This window comes from Procambarus clarkii, chromosome 48, assembly GCF_040958095.1.
Source record: "Procambarus clarkii isolate CNS0578487 chromosome 48, FALCON_Pclarkii_2.0, whole genome shotgun sequence".
Taxonomy (NCBI): domain Eukaryota; kingdom Metazoa; phylum Arthropoda; class Malacostraca; order Decapoda; family Cambaridae; genus Procambarus; species Procambarus clarkii.
The window spans coordinates 27,344,244-27,366,174 of NC_091197.1; the positions used below are offsets into that span (position 1 = coordinate 27,344,244).

The 21,931-nt window shown below is 44.8% G+C and overlaps 1 long non-coding RNA gene across 1 annotated transcript in view; it reads left to right on the top strand.

Annotated features, from left to right (window-relative positions):
- LOC123764813 (uncharacterized) overlaps window positions 1-21,931 on the top strand; it is a 108,183-nt gene that overhangs the window by 68,949 nt on the left and 17,303 nt on the right. The window contains exon 2 of the long non-coding RNA XR_011222357.1: window positions 10,533-10,617. This is a non-coding gene — a long non-coding RNA (uncharacterized lncRNA). The remainder of the gene's footprint in view (window positions 1-10,532; window positions 10,618-21,931) is intronic.

Genomic DNA, 21,931 nt, shown 5'->3' on the forward strand with positions numbered 1-21,931 from the left:
TGTGATGAGTGTTAGTGACTGTGATGAGTGTTAGTGAATGTGATGAGTGTTAGTGACTGTGATGAGTGTTAGTGACTGTGATGAGTGACTGTGATGAGTGTTAGTGACTGTGATGAGTGTTAGTGACTGTGATGAGTGTTAGTGACTGTGATGAGTGTTAGTGACTGTGATGAGTGTTAGTAACTGTTATGAGTGTTTGGTGACTGTGATGAGTGTTAGTGACTGTGATGAGTGACTGTGATGAGTGTTAGTGACTGTGATGAGTGTTAGTGACTGTGATGAGTGTTAGTGACTGTGATGAGTGTTAGTAACTGTGATGAGTGTTTGGTGACTGTGATGAGTGTTAGTGACTGTGATGAGTGACTGTGATGAGTGTTTGGTGACTGTGATGAGTGTTAGTGACTGTGATGAGTGTTGGTGACTGTGATGAGTGTTAGTGACTGTGATGAGTGTTGGTGACTGTGATGAGTGTTAGTGACTGTGATGAGTGACTGTGATGAGTGTTAGTGACTGTGATGAGTGTTGGTGACTGTGATGAGTGTTAGTGACTTTGATGAGTGTTGGTGACTGTGATGAGTGTTAGTGACTGTGATGAGTGTTAGTGACTGTGATGAGTGACTGTGATGAGTGTTAGTGACTGTGATGAGTGTTAGTGACTGTGATGAGTGTTGGTGACTGTGATGAGTGTTAGTGACTGTGATGAGTGTTAGTGACTGTGATGAGTGTTAGTGACTGTGATGAGTGTTGGTGACTGTGATGAGTGTTAGTGACTGTGATGAGTGTTGGTGACTGTGATGAGTGTTAGTGACTGTGATGAGTGACTGTGATGAGTGTTAGTGACTGTGATGAGTGTTGGTGACTGTGATGAGTGTTAGTGACTGTGATGAGTGTTGGTGACTGTGATGAGTGTTAGTGACTGTGATGAGTGTTAGTGACTGTGATGAGTGTTAGTGACTGTGATGAGTGTTAGTGACTGTGACGAGTGTTAGTGACTGTGATGAGTGTTAGTGACTGTGATGAGTGTTAGTGACTGTGATGAGTGTTGGTGACTGTGATGAGTGACTGTGATGAGTGTTAGTGACTGTGATGAGTGTTAATGACTCTGATGAGTGTTAGTGACTGTGATGAGTGTTAGTGACTGTGATGAGTGTTAGTGACTGTGATGAGTGTTAGTGACTGTGATGAGTGTTGGTGACTGTGATGAGTGTTAGTGACTGTGATGAGTGTTAGTGACTGTGATGAATGTTAGTGACTGTGATGAGTGTTGGTGACTGTGATGAGTGTTAGTGACTGTGATGAGTGTTAGTGACTGTGATGAATGTTAGTGACTGTGATGAGTGTTGGTGACTGTGAAGAGTGTTAGTGACTGTGATGAGTGTTAGTGACTGTGATGAGTGTTAGTGACTGTGATGAGTTGTTAGTCGACTTGTGATGAGTGTTAGTGACTGTGATGAGTGTTAGTGACTGTGATGAGTGTTAGTGACTGTGATGAGTGACTGTGATTGAGTGTTGGTGAACTGTGATGAGTGTTAGTGACTGTGATGAGTGTTAGTGGACTGTATGAGGTGAACTGTGATGAGTTGACTGTGATGAGTGTTAGTTGACTGGTGATGAGTGACTGTGATGAGTGTTATTGACTGTGATGAGTGACTGTGATGAGTGTTAGTGACTCACTGTGATGCGTGTTAGTGACTGTGATTGATGTGTTAGTGACTGTTGATGAGGTGTTTAGTGACTGTGATGAGTGTTAGGTGACTGTGATGGAGTGACTGTGATGAGTGTTAGTGACTGTGATGAGTGACTGTGATGAGTGTTAGTGACTGTGATGAGTGACTGTGATGAGTGACTGTGTGATTCGTGTTAGTGACTGTGATGAGTGACTGTGATGAGTGTTAGTGACTGTGATGAGTGACTGTGATGAGTGTTAGTGACTGTGATGAGTGACTGTGATGAGTGTTAGTGACTGTGATGAGTGTTAGTGACTGTGATGAGTGACTGTGATGAGTGTTAGTGACTGTGATGAGTGACTGTGATGAGTGTTAGTGACTGTGATGAGTGTTAGTGACTGTGATGAGTGTTAGTGACTGTGATGAGTGACTGTGATGAGTGTTAGTGACTGTGATGAGTGTTGGTGACTGTGATGAGTGTTAGTGACTGTGATGAGTGTTAGTGACTGTGATGAGTGACTGTGATGAGAGTTAGTGACTGTGATGAGTGACTGTGATGAGTGTTAGTGACTGTGATGAGTGACTGTGATGAGTGTTAGTGACTGTGATGAGTGACTGTGATGAGTGTTAGTGACTGTGATGAGTGTTAGTGACTGTGATGAGTGACTGTGATGAGTGTTAGTGACTGTGATGAGTGTTAGTGACTGTGATGAGTGACTGTGATGAGTGTTAGTGACAGTGATGAGTGACTGTGATGAGTGTTAGTGACTGTGATGAGTGACTGTGATGAGTGTTAGTGACTGTGATGAGTGTTAGTGACTGTGATGAGTGTTAGTGACTGTGATGAGTGTTGGTGACTGTGATGAGTGTTAGTGACTGTGATGAGTGTTAGTGACTGTGATGAGTGACTGTGATGAGTGTTAGTGACTGTGATGAATGTTAGTGACTGTGATGAGTGTTAGTGACTGTGATGAGTGACTGTGATGAGTGTTGGTGACTGTGATGAGTGTTAGTGACTGTGATGAGTGACTGTGATGAGTGTTAGTGACTGTGATGAGTGTTAGTGACTGTGATGAGTGTTAGTGACTGTGATGAGTGTTAGTGACTGTGATGAGTGTTAGTGACTGTGATGAGTGACTGTGATGAGTGTTAGTGACTGTGATGAGTGACTGTGATGAGTGTTAGTGACTGTGATGAGTGACTGTGATGAGTGACTGTGATTAGTGTTAGTGACTGTGATGAGTGACTGTGATGAGTGTTAGTGACTGTGATGAGTGACTGTGATGAGTGTTAGTGACTGTGATGAGTGACTGTGATGAGTGTTAGTGACTGTGATGAGTGTTAGTGACTGTGATGAGTGACTGTGATGAGTGTTAGTGACTGTGATGAGTGACTGTGATGAGTGTTAGTGACTGTGATGAGTGTTAGTGACTGTGATGAGTGTTAGTGACTGTGATGAGTGACTGTGATGAGTGTTAGTGACTGTGATGAGTGTTGGTGACTGTGATGAGTGTTAGTGACTGTGATGAGTGTTAGTGACTGTGATGAGTGACTGTGATGAGTGTTAGTGACTGTGATGAGTGACTGTGATGAGTGTTAGTGACTGATGAGTGACTGTGATGAGTGACTGTGATGAGTGTTAGTGACTGTGATGAGTGACTGTGATGAGTGTTAGTGACTGTGATGAGTGACTGTGATGAGTGTTAGTGACTGTGATGAGTGTTAGTGACTGTGATGAGTGTTAGTGACTGTGATGAGTGACTGTGATGAGTGTTAGTGACTGTGATGAGTGACTGTGATGAGTGTTAGTGACTGTGATGAGTGTTAGTGACTGTGATGAGTGTTAGTGACTGTGATGAGTGTTAGTGACTGTGATGAGTGTTAGTGACTGTGATGAGTGTTGGTGACTGTGATGAGTGTTAGTGACTGTGATGAGTGTTAGTGACTGTGATGAGTGACTGTGATGAGTGTTAGTGACTGTGATGAGTGTTGTACTCACCTAGTTGTGTTTGCGGGGGTTGAGCTCTGGCTCTTTGGTCCCGCCTCTCAACCGTCAATCAACAGGTGTACAGATTCCTGAGCCTATCGGGCTCTGTCATATCTACACTTGAAACTGTGTATGGAGTGAGCCTCCACCACATCACCCCCTAATGCATTCCATTTGTCAACCACTCTGACACTAAAAAAGTTCTTTCTAATATCTCTGTGGCTCATTTGGGCACTCAGTTTCCACCTGTGTCCCCTTGTGCGTGTTCCCCTTGTGTTAAATAGACTGTCTTTATCTACCCTATCAATCCCCTTCAGAATCTTGAATGTGGTGATCATGTCCCCCCTAACTCTTCTGTCTTCCAGCGAAGTGAGGTTTAATTCCCGTAGTCTCTCCTCGTAGCTCATACCTCTCAGCTCGGGTACTAGTCTGGTGGCAAACCTTTGAACCTTTTCCAGTTTAGTCTTATCCTTGACTAGATATGGACTCCATGCTGGGGCTGCATACTCCAGGATTGGCCTGACATATGTGGTATACAAAGTTCTGAATGATTCTTTACACAAGTTTCTGAATGCCGTTCGTATGTTGGCCAGCCTGGCATATGCCGCTGATGTTATCCGCTTGATATGTGCTGCAGGAGACAGGTCTGGCGTGATATCAACCCCCAAGTCTTTTTCCTTCTCTGACTCCTGAAGAATTTCCTCTCCCAGATGATACCTTGTATCTGGCCTCCTGCTCCCTACACCTATCTTCATTACATTACATTTGGTTGGGTTAAACTCTAACAACCATTTGTTCGACCATTCCTTCAGCTTGTCTAGGTCTTCTTGAAGCCTCAAACAGTCCTCTTCTGTTTTAATCCTTCTCATAATTTTAGCATCGTCCGCAAACATTGAGAGAAATGAATCGATACCCTCCGGGAGATCATTTACATATATCAGAAACAAGATAGGACCGAGTACAGAGCCCTGTGGGACTCCACTGGTGACTTCACGCCAATCGGAGGTCTCACCCCTCACCGTAGCTCTCTGCTTCCTATTGCTTAGATACTCCCTTATCCACTGGAGCACCTTACCAGCTACACCTGCCTGTCTCTCCAGCTTATATAGCAGCCTCTTATGCGGTACTGTGTCAAAGGCTTTCCGACAATCCAAGAAAATGCAGTCCGCCCAGCCCTCTCTTTCTTGCTTAATCTGTGTCACCTGATCGTAGAATTCTATCAAGCCTGTAAGGCAAGATTTACCCTCCCTGAATCCATGTTGGCGATTTGTCACGAAGTCCCTTCTCTCCAGATGTGTTACCAGGTTTTTTCTCACGATCTTCTCCATCACCTTGCATGGTATACAAGTCAAGGACACTGGCCTGTAGTTCAGTGCCTCTTGTCTGTCGCCCTTTTTGTATATTGGGACCACATTCGCCGTCTTCCATATTTCTGGTAGGTCTCCCGTCTCTAGTGATTTACTATACACTATGGAGAGTGGCAAGCAAAGTGCCTCTGCACACTCTTTCAGTACCCATGGTGAGATCCCATCTGGACCAACCGCCTTTCTAACATCCAGATCCAGCAGGTGTCTCTTGACCTCCTCTCTCGTAATTTCGAACTCCTCCAAGGCCGCCTGGTTTACCTCCCTTTCTCCTAGCACAGTGACCTCACCCTGTTCTATTGTGAAGACCTCCTGGAACCTCTTGTTGAGTTCCTCACACACCTCTCTGTCATTCTCTGTATACCTGTCCTCGCCTGTTCTAAGTTTCAATACCTGTTCTTTCACTGTTGTTTTCCTTCTGATGTGACTGTGGAGTAGCTTTGGTTCGGTCTTGGCTTTGTTTGCTATATCATTTTCAAAATTTTTCTCTGCTTCTCTTCTCACCCTGACGTACTCATTCCTGGTTCTCTGGTATCTCTCCCTGCTTTCTGGTGTTCTGTTATTCCGGAAGTTCCTCCACGCCTTTTTGTTCAGTTTCTTCGCTTCCATACATGCCCTATTATACCATGGATTCTTCTGTTGCTTCTCGGATTTTTCCCTTTGGGCCGGGATGAACCTGTTTACTGCCTCCTGACACTTTTGGGTAACATAGTCCATCATACCCTGTACAGACTTGTCTCTGAGGTCTGTGTCCCAAGGTATTTCACTTAGGAAACTTCTCATCTGTTCATAATTCCCCTTTCGGTATGCCAGCCTTTTGATTCCTAGTTCTTTTTTGGGGGAGATAAGCCCTAGCTCTACCAGGTACTCAAAGTTCAATACACTGTGGTCACTCATTCCCAAGGGCGCTTCCATCTTAACTTCCCTTATATCCCATTCATTTAGGGTAAATATCAAATCAAGCATTGCTGGTTCATCTTCTCCTCTCATTCTTGTTGGCTCTTTGGTATGCTGGCTTAGAAAGTTTCTTGTTGCCACGTCCAGCAGCTTAGCTCTCCATGTTTCTGGTCCTCCATGCGGGTCTCTGTTCTTCCAATCTATCTTCCCATGGTTGAAGTCTCCCATAATTAGTAGTCCAGATCCATTCCTGCTAGCAACAGAAGCTGCTCTTTCTATTATGTTAATGGTGGCCATGTTGTTTCTATCATATTCCTGTCTAGGTCTTCTGTCATTTGGTGGTGGATTATATATGACTGCGACTATAATTTTTTTCCCTCCATTTGTTACAGTACCTGCTATGTAGTCACTGAAACCTTCACAGCCCTGAATATCCATCTCCTCAAAATCCCAGCCTTTTCTTACCAGCAGAGCTACACCACCCCCACCTCTTCCTTCCCTCTCTTTCCGCATAACATAATAGTCCTGTGGAAACACTGCATTTGTTATTGTTTTCGTGATCTTTGTTTCTGTGAGGGCTATTATGTCTGGGTTTTCCTCTAGTACCAGTTCTCCAAGCTCATTTGCTTTATTTGTAATTCCATCTATGTTAGTGTACATCGCTTTGAGGCTCACTTTCTTCTGTCCCTTCTCAAATCGCCTCCTTAGTGAGTGTTCTGCTGGTGGGGGAGGCTGTTCCATGGGTGTGAGGACCTGTGAGGTGGGTAACAGGATCTCAGAGGATACTGGAATGAGGGGCGGGGGATCCAGTGAAGGGGGAGGGACAGGGAGGGTATGGGGTGAAAGGGGAGGGAGGACGGGAAGGAAAGGGGGGGAGGGAGGACTCGGGAGGAGGGGAGGGGTAGAAGGGTGGGGATTAGGTGTGGGGGGAGGGAGATTTGGCTGAACTTTTGAGTGGGGGCAGGGAGGGTTTGGGGTAGGGGGGTTTTCTATGCAGAGGAGGGAGGCGGGGTTGTCCTCCCTTCTGGTGTTACTGGGTAGCTGGTTGTGGGTTCCCCCCTCGCCTCTGGGGGTGTTGTGTTGGGAGCTGTGACTTCCTGGTTTTCCCCTCTCGCCCTGCGCCTCTTCCTTGCTTCTGCCGCCACGGCTCTCTCCTCCCTTGTCATGTCTCGCTGGAGGAATACATTTTTTAATTTTCCCACGTTTTTCAGGGAGCTCTTCCTTGATAGGATCCTCTCCTTTGTGTTCTCGTTTGCAAACACTATCTTTATCATTCGGTCTCGGTCTTTGTTGTACCGGCCTAGCCTGAAAACCTTCTCAATGCTATGCTCGGCCCCTTCCATGTCTAGTGCCTTTAGTACTTCATTCACTGCTGCTTTGTCCTTGTCATTCCACTCTGTCCTATTGGTTCCTTCCTGTTCCCTAATACCCACAGCAACCACTGATCTTTTCCTTTCCAGCAGTTGGCTAGTGGAACGTGCCGCCTCCTGCGAGGTGGCTGCTTTCATGGCCACCTCCATCACTGCAGTCATTACTTCAGAGTTATTTTTTTTTAGTATTTCCGCAAATGTTGCTTTTATTGTGGCATTCTCATCCAGAAAACTATTACCACCTTCTCCCTGGGTGGTTTTCTGACTCTCAGCCTCGATACCATTCTCTTTGAGGGTTCTAATCTCCTCCTTTGCTGCTGTCAGCTCTCTTTTCAGGTTGCTTATTTCGTTCTTCATTTCCTGCATCATTTCTTGCATCTCACTCTTGATGTCCTCCAGAAACTGGGCGAACATTTCCTTCATCTCGTCACCTTGGCTCTTTCCTGCTCCCTGGGACCTCTGGCTGCCATCTTGACCCTGTTGGGATGGGGGAGGGAGAGAGAGAGAGAGGGAGAGAGAGAGAGAGAGAGAGAGAGAGAGAGAGAGAGAGAGAGAGAGAGAGAGAGAGAGAGAGAGAGAAAGGGAGTGATAAAGGGAGAGATAAATGGGTGGGTGGGGGGGGATCCGACCCTTCCACTGAAGTGAGAAGAAGGTAGAAGGGGAGGGGGGGGAGGAGATGGAGAGAGAGGCGGGAGGGAGAGGAGAGGAGAGGGAGAGAGTGGATGAGGAAGAGAGCGGGTGAGGGAGAGAGCAGGTAAGGGAGAGAGGGGGGGAGGTGTGTGTGTGTGTGTGTGGGCAGAGAGGGAGGGGGAAGGAAAGAGAGGGAGGGGGAGGGAGGGGGAAGGAAAGAGAGGGAGGGAGAGGGGGAGGGAGGGAGGGAGAGAGAGAGAGAGAGAGGGAGAGAGAGAGAGAGAGAGAGAGAGAGAGAGAGAGAGAGAGAGAGAGAGAGAGAGAGAGAGAGAGAGAGAGAGAGAGAGAGAGAGAGCAGGAGAGAGAGAGCAGGAGAGAGAGATAGTGGGAGTGGGAGAGAGGGAGTGGGAGAGAGGGAGAGTGGGGAGGGGAAGAGTGTGTGTATGGGCGATGCGGGGGACTGGGGGTGGGGGGGGGGCGGAGATGGCGACTAAGTCAGGTCAGGTCAGGTGGTGGGGTCAAGAGGGGGGGGGGGATAGTAAGGTCTATCCCAGGTGTTAATGCCTTTTCCCCTGACTGAACAATTGTGTGTGTGTGTGCGCGTGCACGTGTGTGTGTGCGTGCACGTGTGTGTGTGTCTGTTTTAGCGTGTGCACACTTGTGTGCGTGTATACGTACGTGGGCGGGCGTGCTTGTTTGTGTCAAGATATCCCTTATGCGTTACCTCTGCCTAAATGAGCCACTCTGAGATTTTTAAATATATTTGATATCCTGAACGAGAATTTGATAATCTTTTACCTCAATCTGTACACCTGATTAATTGACCAGAGAGGGGTACATACCAGACTGCCTCCCGCTCACACAACCAGATGAGTAAGGGCAGGGCGATGTATGATGACGATGTTTATCCTTCGTTGTCTCCCACTAGGTGATTCACTAAATGCTGGTAGATTGATGAGGTCTTCTTCTCTGTCTACACAAAGCTCTGGAGTCAGTCACTGTATCGTTATGTGACAGTTCACTAATTCACTGTACCACTGATCACAGTCACCACTCGCAGCACAATCAGGTAGCTCCACGGCGGGTCGTCCCACCCGGTCAGGTCACACACTTACATGCACCGGTGATGCCCTAGCTCCACTTTTCGTTTCTTCGCCAAATCTTCGCACTATCGCTAGCGATATGACTATGCTATGTTGCACCCTGCTAGCTACACACTGCGAGAGGCCAAATACTATGATCTAGCCTCTATACTCCTTCAATGTCCCGAGAAATTGACGAATTTCCGCGGACCTCACTAATCGCGTGTCTCCTACAGACTCCCGCGGCGGCTATGACGGTGATGAGTGTTAGTGACTGTGATGAGTGTTAGTGACTGTGATGAGTGACTGTGATGAGTGTTAGTGACTGTGATGAGTGTTAGTGACTGTGATGAGTGTTAGTGACTGTGATGAGTGTTGGTGACAGTGATGAGTGTTAGTGACTGTGATGAGTGTTAGTGACTGTGATGAGTGACTGTGATGAGTGTTAGTGACTGTGATGAGTGTTAGTAACTGTGATGAGTGACTGTGATGAGTGTTGGTGACTGTGATGAGTGTTAGTGACTGTGATGAGTGTTGGTGACTGTAATGAGTGTTAGTGACTGTGATGAGTGTTAGTGACTGTGATGAGTGTTGGTGACTGTGATGAGTGTTAGTGACTGTGATGAGTTTTGGTGACTGTGATGAGTGTTGGTGACTGTGATGAGTGTTAGTGACTGTGATGAGTGTTAGTGACTGTGATGAGTGTTAGTGACTGTGATGAGTGTTGGTGACTGTGATGAGTGACTGTGATGAGTGTTAGTGACTGTGATGAGTGTTAGTGACTGTGATGAGTGTTAGTGACTGTGATGAGTGTTAGTGACTGTGATGAGTGACTGTGATGAGTGTTAGTGACTGTGATGAGTGTTAGTGACTGTGATGAGTGTTAGTGACTGTGATGAGTGTTAGTGACTGTGATGAGTGTTAGTGACTGTGATGAGTGTTAGTGACTGTGATGAGTGTTAGTGACTGTGATGAGTGTTGGTGACTGTGATGAGTGTTAGTGACTTTGATGAGTGTTGGTGACTGTGATGAGTGTTAGTGACTGTGATGAGTGACTGTGATGAGTGTTAGTGACTGTGATGAGTGTTAGTGACTGTGATGAGTGACTGTGATGAGTGTTAGTGACTGTGATGAGTGTTGGTGACTGTGATGAGTGTTAGTGACTGTGATGAGTGTTAGTGACTGTGATGAGTGACTGTGATGAGTGTTAGTGACTGTGATGAGTGACTGTGATGAGTGTTAGTGACTGTGATGAGTGACTGTGATGAGTGACTGTGATGAGTGTTAGTGACTGTGATGAGTGACTGTGATGAGTGTTAGTGACTGTGATGAGTGACTGTGATGAGTGTTAGTGACTGTGATGAGTGTTAGTGACTGTGATGAGTGAGGGTGATGAGTGACTGTGATGAGTGATAGTGACTGTGATGAGTGAGGGTGATGAGTGTTAGTGACTGTGATGAGAGAGGGTGATGAGTGACTGTGATGAGTGAGGGTGATGAGTGTTGAGACAGTGATCAACACTTGCATCATTGCAGTTCTTCACCATGGCGGCGCTGTGCCTGGCCTCTGCCTTCGCCTTCTTCTGCTGTCCCATCTTCCTGGAGCGACCACAGCAGTGACGTGAGTACCCCTGTCTGTCACTCACGCCTATGTCACTCTACTGGCACGTCTCCTGTCACCCTACTGGCACGTCTCCTGTCACTCCTCTGTCACTCACGCCTCGTGTCACTCCTGTCACGCCTCTGTCACTCCCCTGTCACGCCTCCTGGGACTCCTCTGTCACGCCTTCTGGCACTCCTCTGTCACTCCTCTGTCACGCCTCTGTCACGCCTCCTGTCACTCCTCTGTCACACCTCCTGGCACTCCTCTGTCACGCCTCCTGTCACTCCTCTGTCACTCCCCTGTCACGCCTCTGTCACTCCCCTGTCACGCCTCTGTCACTCCCCTGTCACGCCTCTGTCACTCCCCTGTCACGCCTCTGTCACTCCTCTGTCACGTCTCCTGTCACTCCTCTGTCGTGCCTCTGTCACGCCTCCTTTCACTCCTCTGTCATGCCTCTGTCACGCCTCCTGTCACTCCTCTGTCACGCCTCCTGGCACTCCTCTGTCACGCCTCCTGGCACTCCTCTGTCACGCCTCCTGTCACTCCTCTGTCACGCCTCCTGGCACTCCTCTGTCACGCCTCTGTCACTCCTCTGTCACGCCTCCTGTCACACCTCCTGGCACTCCTCTGTCACTCCTCTGTCACGCCTCTGTTACTCCTCCTGTCACACCTCCTGGCACTCCTCTGTCACACCTCTGTCACGCCCCTGTCACTCCTCTGTCACGCCTCCTGTCACACCTCTGTCACGTCTCCTGTCACGCCTCCTGGCACTCCTCTGTCACGCCTCCTGTCACTCCTCTGTCGCGCCTCCTGTCACACCTCTGTCACGCCTCCTGTCACACCTGTCACGCCTCCTGTCACACCTCTGTCACGCCTCCTGTCACACCTCTGTCACGCCTCCTGTCACACCTCTGTCACGCCTCCTGGCACTCCTCTGTCACGCCTCCTGTCACACCTCTGTCACGCCTCCTGTCACTCCTCTGTCACGCCTCTGTCACTCCTCTGTCACGCCTCCTGTCACACCTCCTGGCACTCCTCTGTCACTCCTCTGTCACGCCTCTGTTACTCCTCCTGTCACACCTCCTGGCGCTCCTCTGTCACACCTCTGTCACGCCCCTGTCACTCCTCTGTCACGTCTCCTGTCACACCTCTGTCTCGTCTCCTGTCACGCCTCCTGGCACTCCTCTGTCACGCCTCCTGTCACTCCTCTGTCGCGCCTCCTGTCACACCTCTGTCACGCCTCCTGTCACACCTGTCACGCCTCCTGTCACACCTCTGTCACGCCTCCTGTCACACCTCTGTCACGCCTCCTGTCACACCTCTGTCACGCCTCCTGGCACTCCTCTGTCACGCCTCCTGTCACACCTCTGTCACGCCTCCTGTCACTCCTCTGTCACGCCTCTGTCACTCCTCTGTCACGCCTCCTGTCACACCTCCTGGCACTCCTCTGTCACTCCTCTGTCACGCCTCTGTTACTCCTCCTGTCACACCTCCTGGCGCTCCTCTGTCACACCTCTGTCACGCCCCTGTCACTCCTCTGTCACGCCTCCTGTCACACCTCTGTCTCGTCTCCTGTCACGCCTCCTGGCACTCCTCTGTCACGCCTCCTGTCACTCCTCTGTCGCGCCTCCTGTCACACCTCTGTCACGCCTCCTGTCACACCTCTGTCACGCCTCCTGTCACACCTCTGTCACGCCTCCTGTCACCTCTGTCACGCCTCCTGTCACACCTCTGTCACGCCTCCTGGCACTCCTCTGTCACGCCTCCTGTCACACCTCTGTCACGCCTCCTGTCACTCCTCTGTCACGCCTGTCACGCCTCCTGTCACACCTCTGTCACGCCTCCTGGCACTCCTCTGTCACGCCTCCTGTCACACCTCTGTTACGCCTCCTGTCACACCTTTGTCACGCCTCCTGGCACTCCTCTGTCACGCCTCCTGTCACACCTCTGTCACGCCTCCTGTCACACCTCTGTTACGCCTCCTGTCACACCTCTGTCACGCCTCCTGTCACTCCTCTGTCACGCCTCCTGTCACTCCTCTGTCAGGCCTCCTATCACACCTCTGTCACGCCTCCTGACACACCTCTGTCACGCCTCCTGTCATACCTCTGTTACGCCTCCTGTCACACCTCTGTCACGCCTCCTGTAACACCTCTGTCACGCCTCCTATCACACCTCTGTCACACCTCCTGTCACACCTCTGTCACGCCTCCTGTCACTCCTCTGTCACGCCTCCTGTCACTCCTCTGTCATGCCTCTGTCACGCCTCCTGGCACTCTTCTGTCACTCCTGTCACGCCTCCTGTCACGCCTCTGTCACTCCTCCTGTCACGCCTCCTGTCACGCCTCTGTCACCCGTCTGTCACGCCTCCTGTCACTCCCCTGTCATGCCTTTGTCACGTCTCCTGTCACTCCTCTGTCACGCCTCCTTTCACACCTCTGTCACGCCTCCTGTCACACCTCTGTCACGTCTCCTGTCACGCCTCCTGGCACTCCTCTGTCACGCCTTTGTCACGTCTCCTGTCACACCTCTGTCACGCCTCCTGTCACACCTCTGTCACGCCTTCTGTCACACCTCTGTCACGCCTCCTGTCACGCCTCCTGTCACACCTCCTGTCACTCCTCTGTCACGCCTCCTGTCACGCCTCCTGTCACACCTCTGTCACGCCTCCTGTCACTCCTCTGTCACGCCTTCTGTCACGCCTCCTGGCACTCCTCTGTCACGCCTCCTGTCACGTCTCCTGTCACACCTCTGTCACGCCTCCTGGCACTCCTCTGTCACGCCTCCTGTCACACCTCTGTCACGCTCCTAACAGTCCCCCCTTCACTCCACTGACACTCCTCTATCACGTCTGTGTCACGCCTGACACTCCCGACGTTCTTTAGTACCACACACACACCTTATATATATATATATATATATATATATATATATATATATATATATATATATATATATATATATATATATATATATATATATATATATATATTAGTATATTTTGGTAGCAGTCTTTCCTGTAGACATATATTATTAAATATGACCGAAAAAGTAAGATTAATAATTCTAACACGAATTTTCTCAATCTTTCGTACATTACGCTTCACTGTTGGAGGTAAATCAAAAATCACTTCTCCAAAATTCATTTTTATTTCTAGTCTGACGCGACACGGGCGCGTTTCGTAAAACTTATTACATTTTCAAAGACTTCACAAATACACAACTGATTAGAACGTATCTCTGATTTTATATCTACATTTGAGTGAGGTGGGAAGGGTGATGTGGCATTAACACAAGACAGAACAGGAGGGGATATTAATAGGGTATTAAAAGTATCAACACAAGACAGAACAGAAACAATGGGTATTGAATAGAAGTGTTTGTAGAAAGCCTATTGGTCCATATTTCTTGATGCTTCTATATTGGAGCGGAGTCTTGAGGTGGGTAGAATATAGTTGTGCAATAATTGGCTGTTGATTGCTGGTGTTGACTTCTTGATGTGTAGTGCCTCGCAAACGTCAAGCCGCCTGCTATCGCTGTATCTATCGATGATTTCTGTGTTGTTTACTAGGATTTCTCTGGCGATGGTTTGGTTATGGGAAGAGATTATATGTTCCTTAATGGAGCCCTGTTGCTTATGCATTGTTAAACGCCTAGAAAGAGATGTTGTTGTCTTGCCTATATACTGGGTTTTTTGGAGCTTACAGTCCCCAAGTGGGCATTTGAAGGCATAGACGACATTAGTCTCTTTTAAAGCGTTCTGTTTTGTGTCTGGAGAGTTTCTCATGAGTAGGCTGGCCGTTTTTCTGGTTTTATAGTAAATCGTCAGTTGTATCCTCTGATTTTTGTCTGTAGGGATAACGTTTCTATTAACAATATCTTTCAGGACCCTTTCCTCCGTTTTATGAGCTGTGGAAAAGAAGTTCCTGTAAAATAGTCTAATAGGGGGTATAGGTGTTGTGTTAGTTGTCTCTTCAGAGGTTGCATGGCTTTTCACTTTCCTTCTTATGAAGGAAAGACATCATAAGAAGGATCGAAGACATCATAAGAAGGAAAGTGAAAAGCCATGCAACCTCTGAAGAGACAACTAACACAACACCTGTATCCCCTATTAGACTATTTTACAGGAACTTCTTTTCCACAGCTCATAAAACGGAGGAAAGGCCCTTTCTAGGTGTAACAGTCATGGAAAGGAGCGGAGGTTTCCACACTGCAGTCTACACTAAGGAAACAAACATAGGGAAGTGCCTCAATGCCAACAGTGACTGCCCAGACATGTACAAGAGGAGTGTCGTTAACGCTTATGTCGACTGTGCTCTCAGCCACAGCTCAGGATGGAAGCAAGTCGATGAAGAACTCTGTAGGGTAAGGCAGGTACTAGTCAACAACAGCTTAACCAATGATTTCGTTGAAGACATCATAAGAAGGAAGGTGAAACGCCATGCAACCTCTGAAGAGACAACTAACACACCACCTGTATCCCCTATTAGACTATTTTACAGGAACTTCTTTTCCACAGCTCATAAAACGGAGGAAAGGGTCCTGAAAGATATTGTTAATAGAAACGTTATCCCTACAGACAAAAATCAGAAGATACAATTGACGATCTACTATAAAACCAAGAAAACGGCCAACCTACTCATGAGAAACTCTCCAGACACAAAGCAGAACACTTTAAAAGAGACCAATGTCGTCTATGCCTTCAAATGCCCACCTGGGGACTGTAAGCCTCAAAGAATTCAGTATGTATGTAAGACAACAACATCTCTTTCCAGGCGATTAACGATGTATAAGCAACAGGGCTCCATTAAGGAACATATAATCTCTTCCCACAACCAGACCATCACCAGAGAAGTCTTAACAAAAAACACGAAAATCATCGATAGATACAGCGATAGCAGGCGGCTAGATATCTGCGAGGCACTACACATTAAGAAGTCGACACCAGCAATCAACAGCCAATTAATGCACAACTATATTCTACCCACTTCAAGACTCTGCACCAATATAGAAGCATAAAGAAATATGGGCCAATAGGCCCTTTGCAGTTACTTCCATTCTTCCCTTTAACTTACAAAATATTATACCCATTGTTTCGTGTTCTGTCTTGTGTTGAAAGTTTGTTTTCACCTCATCCAAAACTGTTGTAACATATCACCTCACCCAAATGCAGGTATAAAATCGAAGATGTTTAAACTCTGTTCAGTTATAGTTGTGTCTGTGTAAACTAAAGTCTTTGAAAATGTAATAAGTTTTACGAAACGCGCTCAAGTGTCGCGTCAGACTAGAAATAAAAATTAATTTTGGAGAATTGATTTTTCAGTTACCATCAACAGTGAAGAAAAATATAAGAAACATTGAGAAAATTCGTGTTAGAATTATTAATCTTACTTTTTCGGTCATATTTAATATTATATGTCTACAGGAAAGACTGCATATATATATATATATATATACATATATATATATATATATATATATATATATATATATATATATATATATATATATATATATATATATATATTTATAATATTAAATATGACCGAAAAAGTAAGATTAATAATTCTAACACGAATTTTCTCAAGATTTCTTATATTTCTTTTATATATATATATATATATATATATATATATATATATATATATATATATATATATATATAATATTAAATATGACCAAAAAGTTAGAATAATAATGCTAACACGAATTTTCTCAATATTTCTTATATTTCTTTTCACTGTTGATGGTAATTGAAAAATCAATTCTCCAAAATTCATTTTTATTTCTAGTCTGACGCGACACTTGAACGCGTTTCGTAATAACTTATTACATTTTCAAAGACTTTTAGTTTACACACACACAACTATAACCTGCAAACACTAAACAGAGTTCTTACTGCGCTATGATTTAAACAGCTTTCATTTTATACCCGCATTTTGGGTGGGGTGATATGTTACAACAGTTTTGGATGAGGTGAACAAAACTTTCAACACAGGACAGAACACGAAACAATGGGTATTAATTGGGTAAATTGAAGGTAAGGATGGAAGTAACTGCAAAGTGCCTATTGGCCCATATTTCTTGATGCTTCTATATTGGAGCGGAGTCTTGAAGTGGGTAGAACATAGCTGTGCATTAATTGGCTGTTGATTGCTAGTGTTGACTTCTTGATGTGCAGTGCCTCGCAGATGTCAAGCCGCCTGCTATCGCTGTATCTATCGATGATTTCTGTGTTGTTCGCTAAGATTTCTCTGGTGATGGTCTGGTTTTGGGAAGACATTATATGTTCCTTAATGGAGCCCTGTTGCTTATGCATCGTTAATCGGCCGGAAAGAGATCTTGTTGTCTTGCCTATATACTGAGTTCTTTGAGGCTTACAGTCTCCAAGTGGGCATTTGAAGGCATAGACGACGTTGGTCTCTTTTAAAGCGTTCTGCTTTGTGTCTGGAGAGTTTCTCATGAGTAGATTGGCTGTTTTTTTGGTTTTATAGTAAATCGTCAGTTGTATCTTCTGATTTTTGTCTGTAGGGATAACGTTTCTATTAACAATATCTTTCAGGACCCTTTCCTCCATTTTATGAGCTGTGGAAAAGAAGTTCCTGTAAAATGGTCTAATAGGAGGTACAGGTGTTGTGTTAGTTGTCTCTTCAGAGGTTGCATGGCATTTCACCTTCCTTTTTATGATGTCTTCAACGAAACCATTGGAGAAGCTGTTGTTGACTAGGACCTGCCTTACCCTACAGAGTTCTTCTTCGACTTGCTTCCATCCTGAGCTGTGGCTGAGAGCACGGTCGACATAAGCGTTGACAACATTCCTCTTGTATCTGTCTGGGCAGTCACTATTGGCACTGAGGCACATTCGTATGTTTGTTTCCTTCGTGTAGACTGCAGTGTGGAAGCACCCACACAGCTGACCACAAGGTCTGGATAACTCACCCACACACAGCTGACCACAAGGTCTGGATAACTCACCCACACAGCTGACCACAAGGTCTGGATAACTCACCCACACACAGCTGACCACAAGGTCTGGATAACTCACCCACACACAGCTGACCACAAGGTCTGGATGAACATGGATGTAGGCGCTTGCCTGTAATAGTTTTTTTGGCTCGTCAGCCGCCAGTACAGTAGTCTTTGTGTATAGTTATTTACATCCGTGATTGCAGCAAATGTTAGCGACGAGATGAAAAGTGAATGGTTGATGCAGGTGGGTGTGGAGCCCCCCCCCCCGGTGTATCGTTAGACAAGGGGTGGTTGGGGGGGGGGTCTGGCAGGGTAACTTGGCTATTTTAAAGACGCCTCCGTCAACCCGCCAATTATTTTCACCAGGAACATGAACTCGGCTACATGTTTCTGTTCGTATTGCTTCACTCTCAATATTAATGCTATTTGGCGTTGACTCTGCTGGTTTAGTTATCAATATATTTGATAACTATTATGAAACACTTTTAAAGTTTCTTTAATCCCAGTCAACCAACATTCCTTGTTTTTGTATGAGAATGTCAGTGCCCCATGCTTGCTATTTCCGGGAGCAGGCTTGGGGCCATGGACCCCGAGGTGCTTCCTGCCCGCAAGCATCATTGTCTAGCACGTCAACTCTACGGACACGAATACCTGCGTTTTACCACTGAGCTCCGTCGGGTCAAGAGTCCTCAGAGCGTGTGCACAAATGACCAACATTTCTCTGTAAAATTATATCTTTCTCAATTAAATTTTAAGCAGCATATTATAATTTATTTACGTTTTGTATTTTACAGTTTTCCCCGTGGAGAAAGAGAGCAAAATACTTAAGATAATTCTTGAAATAATGAGAACAATGCCGCACCAACCATGGCTGATTATATGAGGCGTGCGTGTGGTAGTCGGTGTGAAGCAGACAACACTTGTTTCGTCACTAAGGTGACTCCTATAATAATACTTGTAGTCTTTACAATTATACTTTACAATAATTAATGTTTACAATAATTATACTTTACAATACTTACACTTTACAGTCAAAAGTTTCAAGAATGGAATTTCAGTGTTTCAAACCCCAATTTTCTGGAAATTTCTGCGTTAACTCAGTCACTAGCTGATTTCTTTCAATATTTTCAAATCCAGCTCTTAGGTGAACTAAATTGTGCCTCTAAACACTTGCACACACTTGCTTAAACACGCAAGTAAGAAGTATAGAAACTTTAGACACAAATGGCCAGGGTTCAAGTTCCCTGGTGGGTGTTTGTGTCTAAAGTTTCTATACTTCTAACTTGCGCGTTTAAGTGTGTGCATTAAGCACGGACTACGTGTTCTCCCACATATAACAGGGCTTGATAGAAAACGTCAAATACCCCTCACTGTACCATTGCCTGGAAGAAGATGGGTTGTCTGGGAGTTAAATACCCCAGAATTCCCAGTTCTTTTAAGGGCTCTGAGTATGGTGTAGTGGGTATAAGTGCGTACCTGCCATCTTGATGGCCAGGGTTCAAGTCCCCTGGTGGGTGTTTGTGTCTAAAGTTTATATATATATATATATATATATATATATATATATATATATATATATATATATATATATATATATATATATATATATATATATATTGTTGATGTTGTACCTAGTAGCCAGAATGCAGTACTCGGCCTACTATGCAAGGACCGATTTGCCTAATAAGCCAAGTTTTCCTGAATTTATGTATTTTTTTTATTTTTTCCTTATGAAATGATAAATCTATCCATTTCATTATATAAGAGTTAAGTTCTCTTAATTTGAGTTAAAATTAATGTAGATATATGACCGAACCTAACCATTCCTACCTAACCTAACCTGAACTAACATAAGTCCATAATTTATGGTCTTAACATAATATAAAATGTTATTTAAAATAGACCAATTGGAAAGAATTGATTGAAAATAAAGAAAATCACTCGGCCTATTAGGCATATCGGGCCTTGCATAGTAGGTCGAGAAGTGCGTTCTGGCCACTAGGTACGACATATATATATATATATATATATATATATATATATATATATATATATATATATATATAGCCAAATTTTCCTGAATTAATATATTTTCTCTATTTTTTTTCATATGAAATGATAAAGCTACCCATTTCATTATGTATGAGGTCAATTGCTTTTTATTGGAGTTAAAATTAACGTAGATATATGGCCGAACCTAACCAACCCTACCTAACCTATCTTTATAGGTTAGGTTAGGTTAGGCAGCCGAAAAAGTTAGGTTAGGTTAGGTTAGGTAGGTTAGGTAGTCGAAAAAACATTAATTCATGAAAACTTGGCTTATTTCTTTTTATTTATTAAACTTCTCGGCCTACTATGCAAGGCCCGATTTGCCTAATAGGCCGAGTGATTTTCTTTATTTTCAATCAATTCTTTCCAATTGGTCTATTTTAAATAATATTCTTATATTATGTTAAGACCATAAATTATGGACTTAGTTATGTTAGTTCAGGTTAGGTTAGGTAGGGATGGTTAGGTTCGGTCATATATCTACATTAATTTTAGCTCAAATTAAGAGAACTTAACTCATATATAATGAAATGGATAGATTTATCATTTCATAAGAAAAAAATAAAAAAAATACATAAATTCAGGAAAACTTGGCTTATTAGGCAAATCGGTCCTTGTATAGTAGGCCGAGTACTGCATTCTGGCTACTAGGTACATCAACAATATATATATATATATATATATATATATATATATATATATATATTATTCGTATATTTTGGTAGCAGTCTTTCTTGTAAACATATGTTGTTAAATATGACCGAAAAAGTAAGATTAACAATTCTAACACGAATTTTCTCAATATTTCTTATCTTTCTTTTTACTGTCGATGGTAATTGAAAAATCAGTTCTCCAAAATTCATTTTTATTTCTAGTCTGACGCGATGTTTGAACGCGTTTCGTGATAACTTATTACATTTTCATAGACTTTAGTTTACACACACACAACTGTAACCTGAAAACACTAAACAAAGTTTTACTTATGCTAACACTAAACAGCTTGTCTTATATACTCGCACTTGGGTGAGGTGATATGTTGCAACAGTTTTGGATGAGGTGATCAAACTTTTGACCAACACAAGACAGAACACAGAACAATGGGCATTAATAGGATACCTTACCTTGCCTTGAGGTGCTTCCGGGGCTTAGCTTCCACGTGGCCTAGTCGTCGACCAGGCCTCCTGGTTGCAGGACTGATCAACCAGGCTGTTGGACGCGGCTGCTTGCAGCCTGACGTATGAGTCACAGCCTGGTTGATCAGGTATCCTTTGGAGGTGCTTATCCAGTTCTCTCTTGAACACTGTGAGGGGTCGGCCAGTTATGTCCCTTATGAGTAGCGGAAGCGTGTTGAACAGTCTCGGGCCTCTGATATTGATAGAGTTCTCTCTCAGAGTACCTGTTGCACCTCTGCTTTTCAACGGGGGTATTCTGCACATCCTGCTATGTCTTCTGGTCTCATGTGATGTTATTTCTGTGTGCAGGTTTGGGACCAGCCCCTCTAATATTTTCCACGTGTAAATTATTATGTATCTCTCCCGCCTGCGCTCAAGGGAGTACAGATTTAGGCTCTTTAGTCGGTCCCAATAGTTTAGATGTTTTACTGAGTGGATTCTAGCAGTAAAGGATCTCTGCACGCTCTCCAGGTCAGCAATTTCTCCAGCTTTGAAAGGGGCTGTCATTGTGCAGCAGTACAAAATTATCTTGTAATTGGATAAATGAGAGGGAAGAATGGAAGTAACGGCAAAGGGCCTATTGGCCCATACTTCCTCTTGATGCTTCTATATTGGTACCGAGTCTTGAAATGGGTTGAATATAGTTGTGCATTAATTGGCTGTTGAATGCTGGTGTTGACTTTTTGATGTGTAGTGCCTCGTAGATGTATATAGGCAAGACAACAACATCTCTTTCCAGGTAATTAACAATGCATAAGCAACAGGGCTCCATCAGGAAACATATAATCTCTTCCCACAACCATACCATCACCAGAGAAGTCTTAACAAACAACACAGAAATCATCGATAAAAGGCGGCTCGACATCTGCGAGGCACTACACATCAAAAAGTCAACACCAGCAATCAACAGCATATTAATGCACAACTATATTCTACCCACTTGAAGACTCGGCTCCAATATAGAAGCATCAAGAGGAAGTATGGGCCAATTGGCCCTTTGCCGTTACTTCCATTCTTCCCTCTCATTTATCCAATTAATACCCATTGTTCCGTGTTCTGTCTTGTGTTAGTCAAAAGTTTGTTCACCTCATCCAAAACTGTTGCAACATATCACCTCACCCAAGTGCGAGTATATAAGACAA